Source organism: Lepus europaeus, chromosome X (assembly GCF_033115175.1).
Source record: "Lepus europaeus isolate LE1 chromosome X, mLepTim1.pri, whole genome shotgun sequence".
NCBI classification, from domain to species: Eukaryota; Metazoa; Chordata; class Mammalia; order Lagomorpha; family Leporidae; genus Lepus; species Lepus europaeus.
The window spans coordinates 110,802,494-110,812,010 of NC_084850.1; the positions used below are offsets into that span (position 1 = coordinate 110,802,494).

Sequence of the window (9,517 nt, forward strand, 5' to 3'; positions counted from 1 at the left end):
GAAGCGAAGGGGCGACTAGGCAGTGAGGAGGCTTGCTGTTTGGAGATCTTGAAGCGTTAATCACCTCCGTCGTGGGGGATCCATTGCACCCAAATTAGCTCCAGAGGAGCGAGGACTCCGCTGCCGCAGGGTTAGTCCATTTTCCGAGAATGCCCTGACCCTGAGGGACTTCTACGCCATTCCAATAAGAAATCAAGAGTCCTGAGACCATTCGGGTTCTTATTTGTTTGGACCAGAGGCAAAGGTTGGAACACAATCATGTGTAGAACTAATGCATTTCCACACGGAAAAAAAAAATTAAAAAAAAGAAGTTGCAAGACTGATATTAAGGGGAGAAATATTTCACCTTCACCATTAAGTATAATAGCAAACAGTTTTTTGGAAATACTCTTTATCAGACTGTGGAAGTTTTATTTCAGTCTTACTTTTGCTGACACTTCTTTATAACCAGGAATGTATTTTTATTGAAATTAGCTTGTATTCCTAAGATAAAATACACTTACTCGTGATGTATTATATTTTTTATAATAGATTACCCAATTCTATTGTATAAAATTTAAATAATTTTTTACAACTATGTTCATGAAGGAAATTGGTTTGCAGCTTTTTTTTTTTTTGACAGGCAGAGTGGATAGTGAGAGAGAGAGAAAGGTCTTCCTTTTTGCTGTTGGTTCACCCTCCAATGGCCGCTGCAGCCGGCGCATTGTGCTGATCCGAAGCCAGGAGCCAGGTGCTTCTCCTGGTCTCCCATGCGGGTGCAGGGCCCAAGGACCTGGGCCATCCTCCACTGCCTTCCCGGGCCATAGCAGAGAGCTGGCCTGGAAGAGGGGCAACTGGGATAGAATCCGGCGCCCCAACTGGGACTAGAACCCCGTGTGCCGGCGCCGCAAGGCGGAGGATTAGCCTGTTAAGCCACGGCGCCGGCCAGCTTTCTTTTTTTGTATCGTGTTTGTCTGGTTTTGCTATCAGAGAAATGTCAGCCTTGTAGAATGAGTAGGGACATAGTCTTTCCTCTTCATATTTCTCTAGCAGTCTATGAGAATTGGTATGACTTCTTCCTTACATGTTAAGCAGAATTCACCAATGAAGTCACTTAATCCTGGAGTTTGCTTTGTGGAAATGCTTTTTAACTATACATCTTGGCTCTTAAATGCTTAAGCTTAGAAGTGATTCCTTGTACTTCTCACAGCCAGAAGCAGCCATATGTTTCCACTTAATTGCAAGAAGTCTAGGAAAAGTAGAGGAACACATAATTATTGTTAGTCAGTAAATACCTAAACCATAGAGTCTTTCTGAAAATGTATAGAAAATTATATGTACATGAGTAATGGATCAAAAATCCCTTTAAAATCCTGAGATGTGGCAACCATTTTTACAAGGTTGTTTTTTTTTTTTTCTCTTGAACACTCTGCAAAATCCCCATTGCATTTATCATGCAGTTGTGGAAACAAAATCTCATTCTCTGTGCAGTGGCTCTGTTCTGTGTTGAGTGGAAACTCGGTTTTCTGCTATGGCTTCTGCTCCACATTTGTGAAGGAGAGGATTTTATCCAAGTTAGGCTTTGGCAGGAAAAAAATAGTTTCTAGATTGGATCCAAGATGAAAAATGGTTCCTCAGTCTTATGGAAACACAAATACCACGATTCTTCCTGTCTTCCACTATAAATATTCGAGTGTCTGCAGAAGCTTCTGTTGGCTGCACAAGTTGAAATATTCCAAGTCCACTGATATTTGAGCTACAAAAATTCACAACAGTTTGAGTTTTATTAATATTTTCATATTATTAACCCAAACTTATTAGACATGTTAGGTAAGTTTGTTCATAAATTAAGAACCAATTGGAAGTTACATTACTTAGGACACATGCCAAGATGCTGCAAGAGAGGCCTACTTTCAAGTGGATGATTCAAGGTATATATATTCCTCTCTTAGATCATAGTTCTGAAATGTGCTGTCCAAGGCTAGTAAAGTCACTCTTCAATCCTCAGTATGGGGTTCCATTGACTAGTTAAAGATGATGGTCTAGTTCTTACTATTTCCCAGCCAAGATGAAAAGGAAAGGCACAGGAGAGTCCATGGATCTTCCACTGTAGAGGGATTACTCTGTTTACATTCAATGATCAAAACTTAGTCTCTTGACCATATCAGATTGTAAGTTATATCATTAAATAAAAAGAGATTTATTACTGATGAAATATGAGTATGATATCAGGAGTACACGATGTTGACCAGAAAGCAGAAGAAAGGGTTTGGAAACAAGCAAAAGGAGGGCAGCTTTGGGTAAGGAGGGAAGAACTGAGAAATGGACACTGTGGGAACAGTCAGGGTGCTACTGTTGGTTTAAAAAACACAATCATTTGGCCAAGTGTCACCTTTTCTAGAAAAAGTACCTGCCATATACTACATTGGGGAAATAAAAGAAGCAGAGGATGCTAGCTCCTGAAACCTCTTGAATTTTCATGTTAGAGAGGGAATGATCTGGATTTCCCACATCACCATAATTTTTCACAATAGAGGAAGTTTCCTAGAAATAAATTGGGGGTACCATTCAGTAGGAGTGCTGGACTACCAAAAATTACATATCTACTACATCAGTCACTTATTACATCCTTTCATTTATTTGACGATTCCAAAAACAAGCAAGGTTGTGACTTTTATTTTTAAAAAAGATAGAAGTCAACATCATACCCTGTATGCTGCCAAGACCTAGGTTTTACAGATGATTTTTTTGTAATATTTCTCTGCACCTTTCTCCCTATTCTTTATATATTTTGAAGATTTATCATCTATTGTCCAAAGTATTCCTTCTTGGCTAGGATGCATGGGATGTAAGCAAGAGAAAACCCTAACGCAATGGATGCACAGTAAAGACATTTATGACCACCTCTATGAAGGAGTCTAGAACTCTAGTGGGATCCAAGCATTGTAGATATGTCCTCTGTGTTGATCTGGCATTTCTCTTCATTCTCTCATCTCCATGTGTGGGCTCCTATCTCACCTTGATCTGAAATGACTGTCACATTCCAACCAATATATCCGTATATAACATCAATGAGAAAAGAAGGACTTTCTTCTGTTTGTATGATTCTTTTAGAATTATAATGGACACTGAAATGTGCCACCTATATCCCTCTTTAGGACTGAAGGACTTATTCTCCCAGCTGCTGGCACTGTTTCCAAAAGAAAACCTGCATCTATAAGCCCATTTTGGAAATGCCTTTTCCTGAAGATGCTTACCTTGCTCAAGTTCACATTCCCTTCCCAGGAGTAGCCAGTGTGCAATCACTGTTTTCAACAAGCACATAAAAGCCCAGCTTCCTCCCTCAACTGGGAACAACTCTACAGGGCCATATTCAGAGTTCCTTGTTGGGTTGCCTATAGCTTCCACTGAAACTATATCACAGCCAGACTTCTGCTTCACCCCCTCATGCTGCCTTCTGTTCCTTTCATGGGTACTTGTCCAAAGCATATTCCTTCATGAACCACCTGCATGCTTGTTGCCATCTCAGGGAACCTGATCTGCCACAAGAACTGAATAAACTTTTCACAGAACTCCCCTCACATCTCAGTGTCCTACAATGCCATGTGCACATCCCTAAATGGATTCCTGGTAAGGGGGGCAGAACTGTCATAATTGGCTTATACAAAGAAGGATTTTTTTTTCCAAGATTTGGGATGGGGTCAGAGTTCTCCAATGCTTGTGGAACAGTCTTGGGAACTGTACAAAACTGGGTCACTACAGGTGGTAAAAAAGTAGACAATGAATGTTGGGTTGCCAAATAGCAGCGTCTGAGACATCACCTTCCTCTAGATGGCTCTTTTTCCTCACTTCACTCACTCACACAGTTATCCACAGAGTCTGATTTTTATTCATGCCAATTTCTTTTTTTTTTTTTGCGATTTAAAAGTATTTATTAGAATCAAGAGCAGCGTGGAAGGGGGCTTCCAAGAGAGGAAAACCCAAAGGGGACTGGTGGCAGTTGGCTTTAAGTAGAATTTTGAAGGAAAAAAAAACCTGACAGTTAGATTGGCATTCAGTTACCAGGTGGGGACAAAAGCCACCAGAAGGCCTCATTTACAGTTCTCCATCCTGTCTACCTTGCTAAGGTAGATAACTTGTTTTCACAATAAGCTGTGAGCTCCATAAGAGTTCAGTAAGAGCCCTTGCTATTCTCATGGTCAATTTGGAGATTCTGAAGGAGGGCGGTCTGTTTGTCCTTGATAAAGATAATGTTTTGGGAAAGCAAGCAAATAATGGCCGGTGCAGTGGCTCAATAGGCTAATCCTCTGCCTGAGGCGCTGGCACACGGGTTCGGGTTCTAGTCCCGGTCGGGACGACGGATTCTGTCCCAGTTGCTCCTCTTCCAGGCCAGCTCTCTGCTGTGGCCCGGGAGGGCAGTGGAGGATGGCCCAAGTGCTTGGGCCCTGCACCCGCATGGGAGACCAGGAGAAGCACCTGGCTCCTGTCTTTGGATCAGCGCGGTGTGCCGGCCGCAGCAGCCATTGGGGGGTGAACCAATGGAAAAGGAAGACCTTTCTCTCTCTCTCTCTCTCTCTCTCTCACTGTCCACTCTGCCTGTCAAAAAAAAAAAGGAAGCAAATATTTTACACCCCAAATTCCATTGGGATCCCCTGACTATTTTTTTTAAAGATTTATTTATTTATTTATTTGAAAATCATAGTTACACAGAGAAAGGAGAAGCAGAGAGAAGGAGAGAGAGAGGCCCTGACTATCTATTAACACATCTGACTCCTCACATTCCCTCCTCCCTGAGATGGAAGCCCTAACATCTGTTAGTGGGAACTGGGCTGCTTCATGCTGAAAAGGGGCATCTTTGGGAAAGGGAGTCAAGACAGGGTCGCAGCAAAAGGTGGCTTCTCGGCAGGAGGTGGCTTCTCCAGGGAGATGCAGTGCCAGCTTGCAGAAACTGCTTCCATCAGAGGTTTCATGTGCATGGCCACCTAGAATTTTAAATTTTTAAGTCCAGAGAAAACGAATCTAACAAGCAGTTTACACTCACAGGATCTAAAATCACAAGATCTAAAACAAAGACAGAGTCATTATTAGAGGCCCTAAAAAAAGTGTCTAAACCATGAACAAGCTTTTTCATTGAGAGCCAAATACGAACTGACAGAAAGGGCTTGAAAATAATCAGGTGGGCTTAAGGCCTTGTCAGTTATGAGGCTCAGACCTATCTAAATTTCTTTACATGTAGTACATCATAAGGGAGGTGCCCTGTTGACTTGCATTACCTAGCTGGCCTGGAGGAAAGCTGGCTTGAAGAGAAGGTAGGTGGCATTTCTTTTTTGTTTTTCCAAAGATTTATTTATTTATTTGAAAGTCAGAGTTACAAGAGAGAGAGAAAGAGAGGCAGAGAGAGAGAGGTCTTCCATCTGCCGGTTCACTCCCCAGATGGCTGCAACAGCTGGAGCTGTGCCGATCCGAAGCCAGGAGCCAGGAGCTTCTTCCAGGTCTCCCACATGGGTGCAGGGGCCCAAGGACCTGGGCCATCCTCCACTGCTTTGTCAGGCCATAGCAGAGAGGTGGATTGGAAGTGGAGCAGCCGGGGTTCGAACCGCCGCCCATATGGGATGCTGGCACTGCAGGCAGCAGCTCTATCCACTACGCCACAGTGGGTAGATGGCATTTCTAAAAGGAAAACATTTATTAGTTAATACACAGTTTTGCCTGTAATGTTGTTGACCCTACTTGGCCATCCCCTCGACAGCAGTGGTTACTTTGGAAGCTGGGACGAGCAAAGGGCTTTTTAGCTTAGAGCGAACAAGGTCTGTGCATGCCAATTTTATGCTTAAAAAAAAAATACCCTCAGTGGATGCCCATATATCAGATTATGATCATTTATATCTTTTTGTTTTACTTTTTTCTTTCTCCAGCCCACCCAGAAAACAACAGATGCAGGTAAGGAGGAGAAGGGCACCCAGGCAGGATAGGGAAATCAGGCTATCCAAAACCATGTGTTTTTGACAACCCCAGGAGGACATACTGCATTCTCAGTGTGAATCACTTATCTGTAGGCTCTAGGGTTAAGTTTACTTTAGCCTGCTCCTCCCAGACCCAGGTAACATAGCTCTGGTTTCCCTATGCAGCTGCTTCTCCCACTGTTCCCCACATGACTCTTCTGTTCCATCTTATTTCCCTTATACACATCCACTTTCCTGTTTCTGGTCATGTTACTCCCTGTGCCTCCATTCTTCAAAATCTGCTTTAAGGTTCACCTCCTCCATAATGGCTTTCCTGACCACTCCAGCCCACTTCTCATTGACCTTACCACAAATTGTGTCACCCATCAGGTTCTCAGCAGTAACAAAAACCTTCTCAACTGCTAGCTAAGATGTCAAATGTAGTTATTTCTCTATGTGTACCTAAGCACATTTTGATCATCAAGTCATTCCTGGATGTGACTACACATCAAGTTGATATCCAAAAAGGCACAGGGGGCCCAAGGACTTGGGCAGTCTTCCACTGCTTTCCTAGGCCATAGCAGAGAGCTGGATCAGAAGTGGAGCAGCTGGGTCTCAAACCAGAACCCATATGGCATCCCAGCACTGCAGGCAGCAGCTTTACTCTGCCTGTCAAAAATAAAAAAGTGTCTTTGCTCATGGTCTACAAATATTTGGAAAATAAATGTTAAATCATCATTCACTATGCTTTGAGTCAATAATTTTTAGTGAGACATGTCATCTCAAACATGCATTAAATAGTTCCACAATTAGATATATCGTTAGATATATTGAAGTGTTTATTCAATACTTCATGTAGGAAAGTTTTAAAAACTTGTTCCAAAACACTAGGAATTCATTCATTTATTAATTTTTTAAAGATTTGCTTATTTCATTTGAAAGGCAGAGTGATAAAGATGGAGAGGGAGAGAGAGAGAGAGAGATAGATCTTCTCTCTGCTGGTTCACTCCCCAAATGGCCACAACAGCTGCGGTTGGGCCAGGCCAATGCCAGGAGCCTGCAACTGCATTCGAGGTCTCCCACGCAGGTGGCAGGGACCCAAGCACTGAGGTCATCTTTCACTGCTTTCCCAGGCACATTAGCAGGGATCTGGAGCAGTAGTGGAGCAGCTGGGACTTGCACTGACATTCATATGTGATGCCGGCATTGCAGGCAGTGGCTTAACCCGCTGCCTCACAATGCTAGTCCCACGATTGATTAATTTACTAAAAATGTTTTTGAGTACTTATAATGTGCTCTTTGTTAGTGCTATAAATACAATAATGAGCAAATAAGACACTGTATCAAATAAATTATGTAATCTATCCAGAAATTCACATATTATTCAAATGCTTTACACAAATAGACAAATACTATGATGAGTTCAATTTGTACAAATGGATACTTGCCATGCTATGAAGCACATGTTTCAGTTCTATATTGCTGCAAAAATAATCATCGCCAAATTTATTGGCTTAAAAGAACTATCATTTATCATTTATTGGGTTAACTTGGCTCAGCTAAGCAGTTCTTGCTCAAGGTCTCATGCAACTGTAGTCTTTTTTTTTTTTTGCTTTTTAGTAAACTTTATTTACAGAACAAAAAAGTTATAATTTTATAATTATTTTCACACCCACAGAGCATGAGTTAAAACCAGTAACTTTCTTACAAAAATATTTAGAACTAATAATTAGACAATGTCCATTTACATCTCCTGAAGATTTGATAGGGAGAGGTTTACCTGAGAAAAGTTTCCACCAGTAAACCCACAGTCTCTTGGCTCAGCTGGTCCACTAAGAAAGTCCACATACATCAACTTTCTGCAAATCTGGATAATATTTGTTGTGATATGTTCACAAGCTTCTAAAATATTTGCTAAAATTAACATCTGCTACATGGTCTTTGCCTTAACCCGTATTCTTCCATTCATTCCAAATACAATCTCCAGTGGATAGAGTTTTCCCACTTCCTGCATGATCTCACAATCTCGAGCTAACACCTTTCTTTCTTTCTTTTTTTTTTTATTTGACAGGTAGAGTTATAGACAATGAGAGAGAGAGAGAGAGAGAGAGAGAGACAAAGAGAAAGGTCTTCCTTCCATTGGTTCACTCCCCTAATGGCCACTACGGCGAAGCCAGGAGCCAGGTGCTTCCTCCTGGTCTCCCATGAGGGTGCAGGGACCCAAGCACCTGGGCCATCCTCCACTGCCTTCCGGGGCCACAGCAGAGAGCTGGACTGGAAGAGGAGCAACCAGGACTAGAACCCGGGGTGCTGGCGCCGCAGGCGGAGGATTAGCCAAGTGAGGCACGGCACTGGCCAGAGCTAACAGCTTTCTAATTCAACCCAAAGTCACTTTATAAAGCAGCCCATCTTGTCCAATCACACTCATCTCATTGGCTCATCCACAGCTGTCAATGCAGACCATCTCTGGTTTCATGTCTTCGTGAGCATCCACAAACTGGATTTAGATGAGGTCGCCAACCTGTACCTTAGGTCTGTTTCTTTTACTTGCACGTTCACATGCCAAAAAAAACAAGCTGGCTCACTCCTTCCAGCATCAACTTTGACTATCTCTCCAGACTTAGCTGTCACTATGCCAATCACATGGTCTCCTTTCACTGGAACGTACTGCTTCTGCTGCGAGTCCACCCAGTAAGCGCCACCGCCACGGCCGCTGCTGGCCTCCTGTGGCCAAGGCGGCCGCACTTGGTGACCATCAGGCGGTCCCCAGAGCGGTAGCAAGCCCGGGCCGCACACCACGCAGAGGAGCGAGCTCACTCCAGCATTCAGGCCTACCGGTCACTCCCCGGCACTGCCTCCTGTTCCGGCAGCAGCAGCTCCTCTCCTGGCAGCACCACCTGGTTCAGAATCGTGCGCGTCACACACGCCCTGCTGCCTGCGAGAGACTGAGCTGTGACGGGCTGCAGCTGTAGTCTGACAGTGACTGAGGTTGTTACAGTAACCTTGAAGCAGCATCACCTTTTGCACCCTGGCCTTTCTGACATAGTTCACAGAACCGTCTTGATTCAAGGGGATGGAACAAAGAACCCCCTCTACAGAAGGAGTAGCAGTGTGACATTGTAAGAGAAGTAAAAGGGATGGGAGCTATTGTTACAGCCATCTTGCAGAATACATGACACATAAGACGGACCACCTTATCTGCTGGGGAGTCAAGAAAAGCTTTCCTAAAGACGTGTCATTTAAGGTAAGAGCTGAAAATCAGGAGATGTTACCTAGACCGAGGAGTAGCAATAGCAAGCAGGCAGAGGAGTCTGTGCAATGACTCACACAAGGAAAGGGACAGAGCAGATACTGAAAGAAGATCAGTGTGACTGCAGTACAAAGAGTGAGGGGAAGGGTGGTGAGAGTCGAGGCTCGATAGGTAGACAGGGTCCACATCTCACAGGACAGAGTCTTATTTTTTAATTGACAAATACCAGTAACTCATCAAAGGGTTTTAAACTGGTGACAGGTTTCTCTGACTGCAGCAAGTGGAGATTATACTGAGATCGTAGGAGAGACAGGAGTGGCACTTGAAAAGTGACGGGATATAGCAT

General features: G+C 43.4%; 1 pseudogene; it reads right to left on the reverse strand.

The window, feature by feature from the left end:
- Positions 1-6,191: 6,191 nt before the first annotated feature.
- LOC133752831 (exosome complex component RRP40-like) lies at positions 6,192-9,517 on the reverse strand (annotated as a pseudogene).